This window comes from Struthio camelus, chromosome 5, assembly GCF_040807025.1.
Source record: "Struthio camelus isolate bStrCam1 chromosome 5, bStrCam1.hap1, whole genome shotgun sequence".
Lineage (NCBI taxonomy): Eukaryota > Metazoa > Chordata > Aves > Struthioniformes > Struthionidae > Struthio > Struthio camelus.
The window spans coordinates 34,208,794-34,228,795 of NC_090946.1; positions in this window are offsets into that span (position 1 = coordinate 34,208,794).

A 20,002-nucleotide genomic window follows, 5' to 3' on the forward strand; every position below is an offset into this window, starting at 1 on the left:
GCAATAGAGCTTAAGCAAGGATAACTCTTGAGAGATGGTGCACTATGTAGCCCTATGTATTCATACATTGTATTCAGTATTTACTCCACATTCAATACCATTCAGTATGTATAGTATTTACAGTCATTTAGCGTAAAGATTGAAGGATGTCATTGTTGCAGAAATCAGTGTTACCTATAGTGACAGCAGTTTTACAATGGCAAACCCACTTAGTAGTCAGCCAGCAAGCTAATTAAGCTCTGCAACTGGGAAAAATATGTAGAACTTCCTCCTTACTATGTCTCATTTCTCCTCTTCTTTCTCTTTCCTCCAACTTTGTCTCCCTCTCCCGCTCTGTCTCGCTTTCTCTGAATCTCCCGTCATTCTGTTTTGTTTGCCCTTCAATTTTCCATTCTCATTTTCTTCACATTTGTTAGTCTCTTTTTCCACCCTTATTTTAGGCCTCACCTTTATTATTAGCTGCATGCTGTGAATTCATATTTATATTATATACAATGTATGAAATAGGAGAGGATTTGAATAGAAGCAAGTGAACTTTCACTCATGACAACAGTAAGTACAGTTATCTTTGGCTTTTCTGTCATCTTAATAGCGGCGTTTTTTCCAGTCCTTCCCATGAGTGATTAGATCTTTCATACTTGAATGTTAATTTTAAATCTATTCCAAGTCAAACATCTCACTAAGATTTCAACTAACCTGTCCCACGTGAAAAGAGAGGCAAAGTTCCCTCTCTCTGCACAGTGCAAATAGCAGCATGAGTAGTTTCCAAGGCTGTATAATATACTACAGCATTTGGCTTTTTAAGACTGTGTTGGAAAGTTAGCCAAAATTGTCACAGTAGAATGGTGGAATAAGCAGAGGACTGGGAAGAAGGGGCTGTGCAGCTAACTCTACTTTGGGAAAAGTTCCAGGTTGACTAATTGCCACCAGCCTCCCCAGAAAGTTCCTTGTACAGCTTCAATTTGGATTGCTTCAAACTTACTGTGCCATGTTACTGCATGCTGCTGAGCAGCTGCTGAGATCCATCTTGGAGGCTGCTGCACTTTAAAATAAATTAAAAAATTAAAAATCAGGTATTTGCTTGCATGCTATTGTTGCTATTATTAACACGAAAACACCAGTTTTGGAGATCTCTGAGTAAAGCAGTGGGTGTAGATGGCAACACAGAAACTGTGCATTTTGAAAACACTCGTTACTGTAACAACCAGATGGTAGTATTCAGCTATTGTCATGATCTCATTATATAAGAAACAAGATTATGATCTCTGTTTTTTTTTTTTACACTTCTGGCTTTTCCTTTTTTTACTTGTTTAAGTAAATAATACAGTTCATTTTACACTAAGTTGGGAGGCACTCCTTGAACTGTTGTGTATAACTCCTTTTTTACAGTCTGACAATGGACCAGTTCTCTACTAGTCTCAGCCTGCACAGCCCTATTGACTTCATTTGGGAGCTTCAACCTAAATTTGTGCTCTTACTGCATATTCAACAATGTGTAGTAAAATGGCTCTATCAGTCACTTGAAGCACCATTCTTATTAGCTAGCTGGATCGAGGAAGTTTTGCCAAAGCCATGTTTTCTAGAATGCTCTAAGTGACAACCCCCAAAAGGACTTTTAGCTCATTATAATACATAAAAATAGTATTATAAAAAGGGAAATCTTCTTTTTAGCTATTTTACTGGGATTTTTTTATGTGCCAGCTGGTCCCTCACGAGTCTGTCTCGTTTGTTACCCCTAGATACAGTTTCTAGCTGCGTTATTTCTTTTAATAATATTCTTTGGGCTGTGTGGTTAATTTTTAAAAGGAAGCAACATGTTATCTACTTGGTATCTTTAATTCATGAAGTTCAAGGCATTGGGAAAGAGATTCTCCTTAACCACTTTTGCTTGATGACTCAATGGCAGCTGCCACTAGAAAACGTACTGTATTTCCCCAGGGAGGGTATTCCTTTATAAGGCTCTTCTGTAGAGCCCGAGAGTCTGAGCTGCTTTGCACAGAACCAACAGTTCCTGAATTGAATTAACTGCAAGTCACAAAGTCTGCTAATCTTGGAGATGTGCTGTAGACGCTGGTGTAGAGAAGGGATAAGGAACATGTTAATTGCATTATACTGTTGTAGGATACAAATATATATATATATAGCTGTATGGTAATAGAAACAAGCTCATTATGTCAAAGATGTTTATGCTTGCCTTGTAAGTTCTCTGAAAGTAAAGTAAATTATTAGTAATCAAATCAGGTGAAATAAAAGGAGCATATCTTTGGCTCTTTCTCAGATATTGGCCTGTACAAATTCTCAGCTTGATAGTTTTTTTTTTCTCAGTTTCAAGTAAAACACATTTGTAAAGTTATTAATGATGAGATAAGATTTTTTTTTTACTATATGTTTCGGTTAAGGAACAGGTGAGAATTGCTTGTATTGCTTGTATTGCCCACCCCCCAAAATCTGCAGTTAGCGATCTAATATTACAAGCGTGCTTTGGAGAAAATATTGCTAGTAGTGCAGCTACTTTGCAATCATCATTGGTTTCTTTGCAATGTTCATTTATCAGGGTGGATTTAGTCTAGAGCAAGTTTTTGGTTTTTTGGTTTTTTAATGCACTAGCCATGCATATTATTCACCTAGCACTGCATGTCAGAGTAGGGAGTTTCCTTTATTACAATGATTTTCTTTATTATTGAGCCATATTTTTACAAAGCCAAGTGTTTCTGCGTTTCTTCTTAATTATGTTTTTTCAAGTATAAATGTGGTAATGGCAAAGTCCCAAAGTTTGGGCCTATGTTCTCTTTTGCTTGAGCTCATTAGCAGGTGCAAGAGGAATAAATCTTTTCAGCTTGCTGAGGATGTAGCTGCCTTATAGCCTACAGCAACCCTACAGCATGTTTAGTTGCTTCCCGATCTAGTCGATCATGCAAGTCTGTGGTTATCCTTCTAGCTCTCACCACTACCTTGTTTTCTATCACCTGTCTTTGGCTCCTGACAACTGGGTATGTTTCCAGAGCTCCCAAACCATTGTTCCTTCCTGGCTCAAAGCAATGTTTCCCTAATTCTGATCCACAAGAAATGGCTAGCAGCCTTCCACTGCATTGCAGCTAGACCATGGCATCAGTAAAAAGCCTGATGCTATCTGCCTGCTGGTCTGCTAGCAGTTCTGCGGGCTGATCAAAAACTGTGGGTGACATTCACCTACACAACACTAATCAATAGCCTGTCTAGGTTCTCTTATAGCTCCCAGCCTCTGAGTATAAAATTAAATTGACTGATCTTTACGAAGTCTTTTAAGGGTTCAAAAATATTCAGGCACTTCATGTCCCGGTGAACTGGGACATGAACTCCAGTCTCTTCTTTACAGTCTAACACTTTAACCTGGGAGATAACAATTCACTTCTGCATCCTATTTTCAGTAGTGGTGTGTGTATGGTTGATGAACTAAAGGAAAACTGGAATAAGACATAGTACACTGAGGAATCCATTCAAACTTATGCACAGAGGTGGGGAGAAGAGGGTGGGAGTCTTCCAGTGATTACACCCTGGCCCATGAGACTTAATTATCCAAAATAGTCTGATAACTAATGTAATTTGTTTGCATAGCTAACTCGCCTGATTGGTTTTAGGGAGGTGTAGAGCTTTCTTTCCACTTTGGGGAGTTTCTCATAATTTTCTTCCAAAGGTGAATAACGTCATTTTCCTTAATGCAGCTGGCTCTGAGAATCCAGCTTCATGTGCAACAAATGAGTTTTCAGTCTCAGATGTTCTGATGATTGCATCTGCCTGAGGAGTTTCTTTCTCCTTTCCAATATATACCTTGTGCAAGTTGCTAGCTCACACTTCAGCCTATGCCATAATATCTTATAAGGCACACCTTTTTTAGAGTAAACCATTCAGATGTGACACTTCATGCCATAGTTTGTCTAAGTAAATCTCTGGCAGTTTTATAGGAAAAGGCAAAATTAGCACAACCACTAATTTAAAGAGAGAAAAGGCTTTTGAACACTAGTGTGTCCTTTTTGTCCAGAAATTATCTGGGCTGTCATCTGAGTTTGGTTTTGGTTTTTCATGCCTCAGCCGATGGCATGGAAGGTGATCTGGACTATCCGTTGTTGTGTACACAGAATGGATCGTCAGTAGACAACTCCCAACTCTACAGTTCAGTTAATCTCAGGCTTCTTTGGTAAGATAGTTTTCAGGACCTTCTCTTTTGGTATTTACTTTGCTTATCTGGACATATGTTTCTAAAGACTTACCGAAATAATAATTTTTTGAAAGCAAAGGCCCAGCCCTGGCATGGTAGGAAAGTTAGGAAGGAAGAGAAGCTGTGTGAAACCAGTAAGTTCTGCCAAAAGCAAGAAGGTAGAACATTAATAGTTCCTCATTACACGTGTCTCATGTCTCCTTTGTTGAAAGTAACTATCTGAAATGCTGACTGCAGCTCATATTGACACAGGCACAGAATTAGAGCTGAATTACCACTTCCACTGGCTTAATGCCTTGCTGGACTTGCTGCATTTAGACAAACAGAACTGTAACTTTCCTAGGATGAAATATGCTGTCCCAGTTGAACTACTGGCTAGCTATGGACAGTAATGCAACAATTGCCAAATTAGATGTCTCTCTGCATGCGTATTGCACTTCCTGCTTTCACATTATCGGGTAATAGTCAGGAGGTCATTATCTAGTGCTGTTATCTGATTTTCTTGCCTGAAGCTGCTGGTAAATGTGGATATGAACCCCAGAGGGAAACGAGGTGTTGTTTTATAGCAGCTGGGGAGCCTCAAAAACCCTTGCACTGTCTTTTTCTTTCCCAAAGACGTACAGAAGACGAACTCAGCCCTTGTAAGGAGAGCAGGATGTGAGGCTTCCCGGACTCTAAGATCAGAGATGCATTCAAGGAGGTTCCTCATTCCAGCAAAATTTTGTGAAATAAATGTTAGCTGTACATGATTGAAGAATACAGGTTTTCATCAGGTTCTTATTATTATTGAAATAGTCTTGCCCAGTGAACTTCAAATTCATAAGTAATTTTCTCATGGCAGCCAGCATCTGAATATTGTGAAGAGGGAAAGAAGGCATCTCTTAACTTGAAATGATCATACCTTACAGATTTTGAGAGAACGTGAGACTCCAAGTAGGGCAATCCAATTCACTGTTTCTTTTGAAACAGAAGGAGGAGAGAGACTCCAACACATGTTTTTGTGTCCTGATATGACTCTTCTCTGATGTTGTCCTTACTGATATCTTTTACACACAGCAGCCCCAGCGTTTGACCTCCTAATTCAGGCCCCGGGATTTCTGAGTCTCTTAAACTGTTCAAATTACTGAAAAGCTTAAAAGTTAACGATACTAATCTCAGATGAAAAAAGGATCTTATGGATGTTAATTGCCTTACAATGCATGGAGAGTTGGGCCAGAAGTCAGACTGATAGAGGCCAATAGGAAAGTCATTCTGAAACCTAGCCTTTTTCCTGGGCTTGCACTTCTACATCAGGCATGACTTGGTGTATATGCACATCTGGAACTGCCAGTGAGAAACCCCTTTCTAGAGTTGAGCTCAATTTGTCCTTTCAGTTAAGGTGCTGGCTCTGTTATTGTGGGATTTTTGCCATGCAATCCTTTGAAAACAAGCTAACACCTATACTTGCTCAGAAAGTGGAAGACAGGCTCATTGCTCTCCTCTGAAAGGGTTTAGCCTTCCAGGAAAAAGGCCATAGATAGCCCGGAGGATAAAATGAGGCCTGGTTAACCTATACTTGGGAAAGTGAGGCACTGTGTAGTCAAGAATGCCATGTTCAAAAGCAAAGGCAGTCAGCAAGAGAGGCTGATCTAGAGGGACGCTCTGATAGGTGGTTCTCAGGAATTAATCTGAATCTTAAATTATCACTTACCATAGTCAGAGATTATCTAACTGTTCAGTGTTCATCGAGCACTAGTTGGGATTTCCCATCAGTGACAAGAAATCTGATCATGCTTTGTTGCTCGAAGTCTCTGTAAATTTTGCACTTGGACTATCTGAACAGGTTTAGTAGCAGAAATTAAAGCCATTTTGTTGGTGCAAATCAGAGCTTTACAGGGTATAAAAATGTTTAGATAAGATTGTTGAGGATCACAAGCCTTGAGCTTAGACCCCAAATATTTTCTGGTTTGCCCTTGAGGTGTATCAGAGCATATTTTTGGAACTGGTTCTTTGTAGGCACCCATTTCTTGTTTTGCTGTCTCACAGTGAATCAGTACTCTGTCTTTTCAAGTTTCAGAGAAAGGAAGGGCCAACAGTTTATCAGCGGAAGCAGACATAACTGTACTCCTTGCAGCATGTTTTGCAGGGGGAAGTGATGTCGCCTGTAAATGAAAGGTGTGAATATCTTATTTTCTTCCTTTAAGGCACTAACAGTTAGCGGGAGAGGGTGAAAGTGCTGCCCTTTAAACGACTGATGCCACTTTCTGCAGGTGTTCCCTTTGTAACATTAGGAAGTTAAAACTTGAAAGCGCCAAGGGAATCACAGAATGCTTTGGCTCCACTATCGCTCTTTCTGGATAAAATAATCGTGGCCAGAGATAGGATGTATGCCAGTGAAAGAATGAGCCATACACTGTGTGTGATAGATCATAGCAAGTGAAACCAAGGGAAGTCCTGAGCCAGGGTGAGCTGGGCTGAGATAATAATAAACCCTGTCTGCATGCATTACATGAGTATGATTTATCCCCTTGTCACAGAGTTTTCCGTGGTTATAGTGCATAGTTACAATGCATGCAAACGTTGTCCTGCTATAGCAACATGACTCATTTGTTCTTTTGAAGACATTTTGATTACATCAGGGGGACGTTTTTGGAAATCTGATCGTTTTCACCAAGTCAGTTAACTGCCTTTTCTTTTCCAAATGTGCCTGACTATCTTCTGAATAAGCTTGCAGGATGTGAGGCTGAACGACTGTTGGTGGGTCTGTCTGTCTATGGGCAGAGAATACTCTGCCAATACATGGCATCTATGCCAGGCCTGTTATTACTCATGCGCATACCACTTAAGCAAGAAGGCAGTTTAGCAAATCAGTAAATATTTCTTCTGACAGTAAACTGAAGAATGCACGCTAAGGAAGGAACAATTCCACTTTTTCAGAGGACTTTCCCAGTTGTTTGCGCTTACAAAAATATTCCTAAAATAAGCATAGAATAACTTCATAAATAAAGCCCCAAAATTTCTTTGTTATATGCAAACGGCACTTTAAGAAAAAGCAACTTTTAATCACAATTCAGAAATCTTAGATTGTAAGATTTCAGAGGATTTTGAATGTTGATATAATAATTGGCCTTGAAAAATAAATGAGATGGTATCGTGTTGTCTATTTATTTCCATATGATTTTTGTTTAGACCATATGGTTCAAGGTATTGTCTCTGAATTCCTGGAAACTTTTTAACTAGACATTTTCAACCGAAGTCATCAGAAGAAATCAAGATTATGTCTCCTTTTTTATGTATAATTTTATTCGACAAGATTATAACGGAAAGAAAGTTGTGTCTGTGCGAGAGAGCATATAGATGTGTATACTACTTAACAGAAAAGAAAGAATTTCTTGTTTATGGCAAGTTGGGTCTGCAGTAGTCGCTTGACATGAGCCAGAAGGAAAAAATCTTCTGGGTAAGTTGAAAAAAATGCTGCCTGTATATTGTCTGTACGGTCTGGATGTAAATGAATGGTGCCATACCCTTGACACTTGAAGACATAAAAATTAGAGCCAAGTAGGGTTAGATTCATCAAAAATCAAATCTTTTGTTAAAATGGCTTTTAGTAAAACACAGACTGTAGTTTGTAAATACTGTTGTTGGCTCTGTTGTTACACTGGCATAATTATTCTGCGAAAATAAGTGATTTCTGTGCATTTGCTATAGGTATACAGCACTTGAGAGGAACATGAGTAGCGCTTGTTCTAGATCTCTGCTCCAGGTGGATTTCAGTGGAAGTACTTAGGCAACAGCTCTTCGCTGTCTTCAAGCTAGTGAGAGTTAGTTACTGTTAAACCAAACAGCAGGGATTTCCCAGGCTTGGTGCTTGCTAACTTGGAAACACTGCATTCCCTCATTAAAATTGCTTAAGCATCTCCCCCATCTCTGGAAAACCAAGTTACGCAAGCTCGAAGGCACGCAGGCCAGCGCTGTCTTTGCGTGCAGTCTGCTCTGCTGCCAGTGCTGCTAACGCTCCTGCGACCCGGGTGGAGCGCTACAAAGTAGGAGGCACAGCCAGCGTGGCAGCAGGCAGAGGCAGCCGAATTAATAACTTCTCAGCTATTAATTCTGCTCTTACAGGGTCACTGTAACCAACCTGTAAGAAACGAACAAGTTTCAGCTCGCCTTTAGTTTTACTTTCCTGTTTGCAAATGCGCCTCTTGCCTACTGCAGCCAACAGGAGCGTTCTGGGCTTTAGATTAATCATAAAATATTCACATAAATTTTATAATGAAATGTTTCAGGAGAGAGTGGCACAGAATAAGAGCTTTAAGGACTGAGAGAGTCCCGGTTCAAGGACACGTTAATTTTTATTAACAGTTCTCTGTTTGCTTTCAGGCAAAATGAGACAAACAAAACACCTGGGCAAACTAGAACAGTAATTGCAACAGCACATAGTTGTAAGGTATATACTTGGCATTGCACTGCAGGTATGTCAAGATTAAAAATACAGACACAGATGTCCTAATTAATACATGCATACTGTTTTGACAACCAGCAGCTTTTGAAATCACAAAATCACTGGATTGTATTCTTTGGTGCCAATTCTTCTCTCCTCTGTACTCCAACTGTATGTGAAAGGTGTATCTGCTGTTTATTTTCTGCATTTATTTGCTTTTTTTTTTTCAAACATGTATTATGCCCATTCTCTCCAAAGGAACGGCATTCAAATTGCCGTTAAAGATTCTGTTTTCCTAGGAACTGATCTAGGATTTTGGCTGGGATCTGGACACAGAGCAAAGCCAGAGATGCATGACCTTGGATTTTGTTCTGAGGAGGACACTAAATAGACACCACATGCTTCAGTGCTGCTGACTTCTGATGCCAGCCAAAAAGATGCACAAGTCTACAACAGGACACAGAGCCAGCCTAGAAAGGTATAGTGTCGTGAGGTAAAGGAACCTTAGGGACCAAACTCTGTATGTACGTACATCACTTATTTCCTACATCCTTTCTCTTTTTTTCCCCTCGTTGTATCATAAGCCTGTCTTGGAAAGAAACCCTGCCACCTTTTTTTTTTTTCCGGAAAAATTATTATGGGAGTAGCCAGAAACAAGTAATAATTATAGTAATGTATTACAAAATACAGTACTGTTGGAAACAGAGATGGGTGGGAGAAAGAGCTGAGGGCATGACTGGGAAGAGCAGGTTTATGCTAGGCAACTGTAATCCCCCCCACTCATGATACGGAACTGTTGGTTAATTGGCAGTGAGGTTTTTGGGGGCAGTTAGCTGACAGAGGGCATAGTTTCATTCTCTGCATCCTGCCACTGACTGTGAGAAGGGCTCCTTGTCTTTTTTTGTCCATCTGGTTGTGAATTTGGCTTTAGTTAGGTTTAAACTGATGCCTACCCGGTGCTGGGTAACTACCCTGCTGCAGCAGCTACACTTGCAAATGTTCCTCTGCGTTGAAGAACAAGACACAGAGTTTGAGTTGGATTCCAAGTCACTGTGTTCTTCTTCCTTGAATTCTCTCATACATTCAGCTGGAATAAACACTTGTCAAAACAATATAGTTTCAATCAATTGCTATATTTCAGTGACAAAGTTATCCTCAAACACAGTCCACAATTAGAGTCAAATCATGATGTATTGCTAAATAAATAGCAATTGTTGCCCATTAAAGAAATCCATATTATGAACACTGACTAGATATTGCTGTATAAAACTGGTGGGTGGAGAAAATGAAATTGGTCTATTTTGTATTTTCCTTGGTATTTTTACAGTTGAGATGTAAATTATACAGTATATCTAGTGCAAATGCCAAACAGTGTCATAAGATCATTTGTTTTGTGCCAGTCTAAAGATAACAACAAAATCATGTGAATTTTCATTAGCTATCAGATATGAAAGCAACAAAACTAATCTTTCTGTTTCTTAAAAAGGCAGAATTCATGGTGCTTGGCACATAGTGATCAGGAAATAAAGAATTTCAATGTTGATAGCATGGAAAGTAAACTTAATAAAAACTGCACTATAAAAGGCCAATGTGTTAATTAAGTTTCCAGTGCCAGCTTGGAATGGGAAGGCTCAGTTCAAAAGTACGTGAGAAATGGCACAGATTAGTTTCTTTGAGTTCTTTAGGCAGACTAGATAAGTAGTTTATTCATTCTTAGCATTTGAAAGACTACATATTACCAGTGTTCTCTCTCTTACTTTTTAATGTATAATGTCTTGCTCACTCAAGGGCAGAATATTATACTGGATGGCCCACTAGCCCAGCGTCCTACTTCCTTGATTCCTTTAAAACTTCCAAGTACTCTCTCAGGATTTTATCTGAAAGCACAGGTATGCTTGAATCATAGGAATCTTCCCTAATTCATATCTTGAATGGGTTGTTACCAATATGTAACACGATGCTCTCCTTCATGTAGTGGATGTGGTTTAAGGGGAAAACCATTTAAAACACCTGCAGAAGCTAAGATTTTCCCAGCTTAACGTAATTTCCCATTCTCGATATAAGAGAATGTTGGTTACAATGAAAGGTACAGCGTAATAGCTATTGACTGAGTCTACACTCAGACACAGTTATTGTTTTATTAACCTCTATAGAGCTTTTTGATCTCTGTCTCTCTCTCTCTGTCTCTCTCTGTCTCACCCCATGTGATCTGCTGTTTCAGTGTCCTTGTGATTCCCTGAGATTAAGCTTCCCAGGAGTTTTATCAGGGCATTTCCCAAGTGAAATGGAAGGCTGGACCTGGAAAACTTCCTCTGTGGGAGCAGAGTGAAAAGTCTCCCAGAGTAAATTCAAGGAGTTTGAGCATTGTTTCTTTCTTTGACTAGGATTTCCTGATACTGAGTAGCACTGCAGCAGTACAGTAGTATTTTTTCTGGATTTGCATTTTGAAGATCCCAGAAAATTGTCTTTAAAAAGCTGCAGCTGAGGTATGAAAGTTGCATTTGAATTTGAAAGACCTTCTCTTCCTCTGCCCAACAGTGGTGCCTCAGAGTGAAATTGTTCTTTGCTGGAGAAAATTATAAAGGTTTCTAAGCTTGCTTGGAGACAGCTGAATGCAAGTGGAATTTGCTAGTTTTAGCCCTTTAAAGAAACTGTACTACGTTCAAGGGAGGGGAGATAACAGGATTGCTGTCAATGACACATCTAAGAGATGCTCCAAAGAAAGTGGTGTCTGTTCAGTTCTGTATTGCCAGCTCGCAGGTTGTAGAGGATGCAGCCAGCTTGAGTGGCATGGGGTTTTTTTGCCCAAGCGTGAACTTGGTAAATAATCAGAAAATTCCAGGGAGAATGTTTTCTTTTCTCCCTAGCCTACTTCATCTGTGAATATTCTCCTCTCAATAGCTTAATACTCAGTGCTCTCTCTCTCAATAGCTTATTTGCTGCCTCCTCTAAAGAGCCTTCATCTTTAACATAGTGGGAGGTATCAATAGACCCATCTCTGGATATCATAAGAAATAATTAGACCTAGCCATTTGAAATAACTGGGAAAGGAAACAAACTGATAATTACATAGACATGCAGTTTGAAAAGAATAGTATGATGATCCCAAAGTCAGACAATCAAAAGGTAGTAAATATCACAAGCAGGTCTGTCTGTGCAGCCCCAGTTTTGGCTTCTTTATACATCTGATCATGATGCCTTCTTCAAAGCACGATCACATGCTTCCTCCTCCCCCCACCTTCCCAGGACCCCAGACTCACTCAGTGCATGGCACAGACAGTGTTCACTTAATAAGCGTCTTTTCAGTGTTTTGTTTATGCCTCATTATTCCATGTTTGGCGTTTGGGGCCTGTCTGATGACCAAGAAGCCCTCGTGCTTTTCTATGATTCATCACTATAGCGTTTGAATGCTTCACAAGCAGTAATTTGTCTTCACAAAACCCCCTGAAACAAGAAAATCACATTGCTTCCAGAAGGGACACATGGGGCTTATGATCAAAATAAATGACTAACTTTGGGTGCCTAATTTGAGACAGTATGGTTCTGTTTGTTAGCGCTACATACAGTTCTGACGGAACTGAAACATGCAGGAAAGATTTTTTTTTTTTTTTTTGGAGTATGTATGTCGAAGTAAACTGGACTTTATACATTCAAAATACTTTGTTTGCAGCTATGAACCACTGAGATTTCTGGAGCTGGAGCTAAAGCTTCAGGTCAGACAGCCAGAAGTTCACATATAGACTTCACTTGTGAAACATTTGGTTTGAGCACGCTCTATGCAATTTTCTAGCTTTCCAAAAAGCAAAGTCAAAAAACCACTGGAAGCACCCACCTCGTAGAACTGTCTTGCGTTGTTATCACAGTCTGTGCCTCAGCTAGCAGTGGTGGCTATCTGTAGTAGACTGATGCTTACATACAAACCATCGCTAGAGGGAAAAGAAGAGAATGGCCGATGACCACGAGGCTCTGGAGTAGAGTGGCCGTATTTCTGGAATGCATTTACTGTGCATCCGGCGTGACTGTGCTCCTGGGCAGGACAAGGGATGTGTCTTGAGTGAAACTACATGAGTGTGGACGTGGCTGCCATTTTTATTTCTTGTAACACAAAGCCGCGGTGGGGTGGGGAGAGTAGGAGGGTGGGTGGGTTGGTTGGTTTGTTTCTCCACCACAATCTGCCCACAATCTGCTTTCTGGTCTGTTTCCTTGCTGCTCAGCCCAGGTTTGCTTCTCTCTCAGCCAGGTTTTGACCAGGCTCCTTTTTATAGTCCGCTTATACATGGGTCAGCTCTTGACCTCTACTTATTCACGCTGATAGCTTCTTTATTTCTCTAGGTTTTGTGTGTGGCTACCTGGAATGTGGCAATTTCAGGGAAAGTTGTGCTTGGCCCCATGTTTGGGCATGTCCTGTGGAGGTGGAATATTTGATAATCATAGCTGCAAAGAGCCACTGGGTGTATATGAGATGCAGTTATTACTCTTACAATTTTAGCAGCCCTCAGAGGGTTGGGATAAGGCATGCTCCTGATGCAACAACCACTCCCATGTAAAACTGTAAAGAATGTGGGTGTTAGAAGAAAGAAAGAAGTATCAGAATTTTGAAAGATTGAGTAAAACAATATATTCCATGTTATGTTCAGAAATTATCAAACTATTCTGGTTGATATTTTTCATTTCAGCTAAATTCACTTTAGCACTGCAGATGTTTTAGTTCAAAATTTAGCAGAGCTTTAAAATAGGATTTTTAAAACAGGTATTGTTACATGGCTTTAATAGGTGAAATAACCAGTAGCTGCTACTCAATCACCAGCAAATGAAATATCTTTCTAGCTACACAAACTAAGCAGGGACCCAAGCAGCAACCTAAAATTACAGGTTTGTGGATTCTGTTTTCAGTCTCAGAGCCCAGAGTGTTTTTTATTTTTTATTTGTAGATTCTTCTCAGTAGAAGGGATTTCCCTACAGAGCTGGTCTCTCCCCCTTTCTTCCCCTCTCCCTGCATATAATAAAATAATTGTTTTGATCTGCAATATTGAAATGAAACTTACCCCTGTCTGGCATCCTTTTAAGAAGACAGAGTTAGGGGGCATATTTGAACTACCAGTTAAAAATTGTATATAAATTTTTCCATTCTCTTTTAATAATGCTGTGGCACTTTCTGGGTGCTTTTTTTTTCTTTCCTCTTAAAAGCATTACCTAAAAACACTTCATGAAAATCTAGGCTAGATCTTAGAATGGAGGAAGAAAAAAAATTCTTGCAGAGCTCTGGAGCATACAAGCAGAGGAACTGAGCCAGATTTCACTCTCCTTCTGTAGATTTTGTTTCAAAATGGCAGGCACAGGCAAAAAAAAAAAAAATTGAAACTTCTCCAAATTGCTTTAGATTTTCTGTGAGCTGCCAATGTTTCCTTTGAATTGCCTGAAGTAATTTCAAGGGGGAGCTGTACGCTCTTATAACAAGAAAAGTCAAATAGACAGTAGTACTAGAAATCTGGTATTTATTGCAGTTATTTGTACATGCATGTACTCCCCTTATGGCACTCACTGGGAAGTTCTTGTAGCCTTCTTTTTCTCCTCTTCATTTTAATCTCTCTTTTCTTTCCCTTTTCTTTTCATGCATTTCTCCCTTTTTATTTTCTTTTTTTCTCCTCTGCAGCTCTTCACTTCCTCTCTACAACTCATTTTTATTACTCAAGCTGAACCATAAATTAGATTGTTGAGTTACTATGCCATTATTTGCAAGCCAGAAGGCTGCCTCTTTGTTAATAAGGAAAAAAAAAAAGGGGGAGGGAATAAAGATCCCATGTAGAGCTCTTGAAGGGTTTATGTTCTCTTCCATCACATTCACACAGAGGCACATGCCAAATCTGTTTGCATATCCATGAAGGAAAAATTTGACTTGTTTGGAGGAAAAAAATGAACAACGTTACATTTGTATTTTCACAGCTGATGACCACACGCTTTGTGCTGAGTATGTCAGTATCTGTCTTTCCAGGTCTGGGTGCACAGTAATAAAACTGCAAGGAAATTCATAACACTAAATGTTATGTGAGAAAAGGACAAAGAGACCCTTTCTAATGCTCTCTCTCTCTTCCAGTGTCCTTGGAAAGGAAAATTAATTGCAATCTGTAGTCTGCTTTCTGAAGTGAAGAAACTGTGAATGTTTTCTCTGTAAAGCAACACTGGAAGACCCCAGGCCCTCTTTTTTAAGCCCAATGGTTTTTGTCAAATGTTGCTGAAAGCAATTTTCTCACAACAATGGTGATGTACTTTTCTTTCAGATACCTAGTATTTGTATGTGAATCTTCATGATGACAATTATTCATAACTTCATAGCAAGAACAAGTTTAGGGGCAAAATTTGATGCTTCTGAATGCACATCTTTACAAGATCTGAGTTTTGATGGCCAAATTTAGAAACCTTGGATCACTGCAAAGTAACAAACTGTTCAGGATTCATTATACATTCCCAGTTCCTGCAGATAAAAGTTACCTGTGCTACGTTTTTCAGCTATGTTGAGAAGTCCTTTAAAAAAAAAACAAAAAACAAAGTAAGTAAGTATTTGGTCTACTACATTCATGCAACCTACCATACTGCGGATATTATATATTATTTTGCGGTTAACGTTTGTGATCCCACTCATGTTTCAAGGCATCAATTTATGATATACTGTACAGAGGCATGGTAGAAAAAGATGTTTCCTCTTCCCCAAAAGGTGAACCACACAATGAGAAACAAGGAATGGCTGAAGTGGGGAGGAACAATCAAGTAACAGTTACTTGTCAGCATGAAGAGTCTTGTAACTCCCGTTACTTAATTCAATGATGTTGTAAATCATAGCTATGATAGTGGAAAAACTTTCAGTGTTATTTTTAGATGCTTGTTTGGTAAGGCAGGATGAATATTCTGCATAAGTCAAGGACTGACAAAAAAAAAAAAAACCCGATAAATTGCAAAAAATCTAGAGCAAAGCAGCAAAATGACTGCAGTCTAGAAAGATTGACTCAGGAGGAAAATGTAAAATGATAACTCAGAGGGAGTCATGATAACAGCCTGCAAATGCTGTAGCATGTGAATGCCAAAGAAGGAGAGGAATTTACTGCTGTGCAAAGGAGGTACTACAAGCACTAATGAGCTGAAAAAATTGGAGGAAGCATGTCGATGAGATTGCAAAATGTTTTAAAGTAGACTTTCAAAATAAGACTGGAAAAATGTCTTAAAAATATAGTGCAGGATCCAGTCTGAAAATTGGAACTGAAAAATCTACTGTTATACCCCTGAGCCATGTAGACTTCTTGTGGACTTCTCACCACCCCAGCTTTTTTTTCTGCCGGTAGCCTCAGTACTTTTGTGGAGCAGGTATCTTGCATTTCTGGCTACTTTTTTTGTATTGCTGATTATGAACTGTGCTACAGCAGGCCATGTGAAAGACATAAAGGCCGAAGGGGAATACCACTGGATAGAAGAAAGACAGCACTGGGAAGCAGGTAGATGGCAATAGGGATCAGTATAGGTACTGAGGGAACTGTGCCTGGTCTGAGAGGCTGGGTGTGGTCCATGACAAATCAAATATTTATACACTAATACTGCAGCCTGGCAACACAACAGAGGAACTTGTGCTGGTAGAGGATGTGAAACTAGACAGAGTGGGGACAACAGAAATGTGGTGGAATAAGAATCCTGACTGGAATGTAGGTAATGAGAAGTATGCAGCGTATAGAAAAGCTCTTTACACCTTTAACTGGTGTTACAGGCAGCTGGATAACGCAACATGCCCAGAATATGGTCAGATGCAAAAAATAAAGAGTTGGCATGGCTTAAGTAGAACAGGTTTGGATCAAGACGAAATCTAGATAAGAATGGTAAAATAGTGTATCGTTGGACAGTACTGGAATCTGTATAGAAGTTTTCAGATTTCTGATGGTGCTAGAGAAAAATGTGGGGAATTGTATGACTGTGAAATTTTCAGCTTCTCAAATGTGAGTTAGAAAACAAATGCAACTTATAGTGATGAGTCTTATACGTTCCTAGATTTGACAGCTAGCACATTTTTTTTATATTCCCTGTATCAGAAAGGGATGATGTTTTTTAATTTGCTTTAGGCATGTAGTAAAACAGTCTAAAGATATTATAGAAAAGTTGGCCATAGAAAACATCCGTGACCTGAATGATGGGATTTGATGCACTATAAATTAAGAAAAGGATAAACAAAAGCAGGATTGTAAAGGAGGCCTTCAGTTTTGCGAGAGTGAAAGCAAATAATTTTCTTGTATAAAGGATGAGAACTGGTCAGTGAAGTTACCTGGGTAAAAGAATTGAGAGGATTGAACATAGACAGTCATGAAATTTGTTTAATTAGAATGCTGTGAAACTCCCAGGAATTTCTGTCTTACGCAAGGGAAAATTGCTCAAGGGACCTGTGCCTTGTATGATAGCTACTTCTAAAAGGGGTATTAGAATAAGCAGAGAGCAAGGAATGAATGGAAAATGCCTGATTAACAGAAAACCTATGTCTTGGACATGAAGAAGTACATGGGTACAATAATCACCAGAAACCTAGTTCAATCAGACATTGCCAAGAACATTACAAATATTTTTCAAGAGGTCCTTTAGCCATATAACAGAAAGGGAACAAGGAAGGAAAGTCAAATGCAGTGAGGATGTGATCAAGATTAAAGATATTTATCTGTTACAATTCAAAACCTAAATGAATATCAATCTTTTCTCCAGATTTCTGAGTTAAGTAGCATAGGAAAATTTGCAGGGCCAAGTTGCATCTGTTTATTATAAAGTAACTCAGATCAAGGTTGATGATGTGTTCTTGAAGAAGAGCAAATGTTTTATCAACACTTACAGAGGATGGGATATATCTGCGTAGGCCCATTGGCTCAACCTCAAAGAGGAGGAAGATATTATAGCAAATTTGAAGGACAGGATTACTTGAAAACATGGCAGCAAATTGAAACAAGGACGCACTCAAACAATGATTTTTACCAAGAGTACATTGTGCCACTCAAATCTTTTATCTCTTTGTCCAGAAAATCAGATAATTATTCGGCAGTGCAGAAAGCCACATTAATCTGAATTTAAATGCAGCATATGTAAGGCCGCATTAGAAATTATCAGTTAAGAAGGAAATGCGTGCAAGAATTATAAAGTGGGGAAGGATCTGGCAAGGATGACAGAAATAAGCACCTTAGGTGTGGAGGTTTGGGCGGATAATGGCAAACCGACCTGTAAAGCCTGGAAAGTACTTTTCACATGTTATTTCACTTTGGTAGATTCAAAGTCCTATATGACGGTATTTCTAGGGGACCAGTGATATATAATTTTTGGCGGAAGAAGGAAAAGAAGCTGTTCAGAGAGTGACAAAGAGTATCTTCTTTTTTTGGCTCTGCTTCTCATTCTAGTAAAGGCCTAGCAACGGGACCAGGTAGTTGTTTGTTCTGTAGACATGTGGCAGCAGAGCGAGGAATGGAAAACGGTGTGCTTGCAGATGCACACATCTGACTGTCTCAGACTTTTCTAACAGGAGAAGATTTAAACCAGTAAAAAAAATTTCCAGTCTGTTCATTATATATTTCTCTTCACCAAAAATTTCAGTTCCTCTTCTGGAACTCCACCCCATCTCAGTTACTTTTAATAGTTATGCAAGTAAGTTTCATCGAGAGCAAGTAGCTGGACCATATTGAGTGAGGGGGCACAAAAATAAATTAAATGTTCTTCTTGTGAACATATGAGTTGCTACAATGGGAATTTCAGCGGTTTTATATTTATAAATAGTGCTGAAATTCTTTGCATGAATCTGCATAGCAGGGGGATTCAATCATACTTACAGCTGTTGCAGTCAGGCAAGACAATGCTTGTTGGTTTTGTTTTAAATGTGGTTGCTTTAGTTCTCTGTGGTACAAGAGTTGCATTTTGACCTTTAGTCACTTCCTTCGGTCTAGGAGAAGATTTGATGGATTTTTTAATTTTATTTTTTTGATGGAATTTATCTTATCTCCATTCTGGCCTATTCATGTCACATGAACCTGTTTCTAAATCCATGTTTAAACTAGTCCTGGTTAAATGCTTTCTGTCTGACCACTGATTAGGTTTGTGTGCCTTTGGTCTGCTCCACGAATGGGCAGTGCCTGTTTTCCTGGTCAGTCAACCTAGGACGATCGGGCAGGATCCACAGCTGGGCTCATCTCTGGTTTGGTATCCTGCAAGCCTTTGCACTTTCAGTCCTTTGTAGCAAGTCGTGCATGCCACGCTCAGCACTTGCTCTGTGCTTGCCATGGTACCATGCTGGTTATCATCCTGTCCTTAAAGCAGGACTAAGTTCCATCTTGGGGCTGAGCTTGACCACTGCAATAGGACGTGCTGTGCTACATCAGGGTAAGTAGCCAGAGAGGTTCTAAAGTCACAACCCTTTCTCCCTCAAGCCTAGCCCAGCACACTGCCTTGAGGGCTTAGATGTTTGGCTCCCTTTGACCTGGCTCCTTCTAAGCCTGAGACTATTTTTAATATTTTTAAAGGTCCTTTAAGTAACAATGAATATTTCCTTACAAGAGACGGAAGATAACCAATAGGGGCACCTTGCTGCTATCTGTACTTTTATAATATGTCTCTGGTGGTGTATGTTTGCATTAGATGGATATGGCATGAAGAGATATGCACAAGGCCTGCTGTTTTAATGGAGGAAAACAGAGCTGGCAAGGGGGAGCAAGACACAGCTTATTCTTACTCAAACTGCCTGTTGGAACAGAATTGGCTATTGGGCAGAAATCTTGTTGTCCTATTTTAAAAGACATTCTGGAAGCAATGGAGCATATGTGCAGTATGGAAGACAAAGAGAGCAGAATCCTTTAAAGAAACTGGTGGTATAGGGATCCCCACCAATGTACAGCAGACTGTGTAAAATCTAAAAGCTAGGGTTAGCTTCTGCTGCTCACCAGTCTGACATCAGCCTGGATCAACTCAAAAGATTCAGCAATGGATTGAGTCAGAAGTGAGACTGTTTTCCAGACCATGCTCCTGCATAGTTGTTAAAATGAGAGCCTTCAGACAGCACTGATATGCATCTGCCAGTAAATAAGTCTTTTGGTAGTTGCCATGGTGTCTAAAAGCACATTTTGGGATACTAGTTTAATTGGAATCTAAAGCACATCTGAATTTTGGACATTTTTCCACTAGCCAAACTGACTCAGTGAACAACTAACACATGCTAACAATTCAACCCTTGGCCCTCCGTTGTTTCTGGGTGGGTGTTTTGGACAGTGGGGGATATTTTTTGTTTTTAATGTGACCACAGCAAAGAACTTCCAATCCGATGCCAGAATTTTAGTGTGTTCCTCTCCGGGGTAGTCATTCTTTAGGTTACATATATTTGTATGTTTTTGGGT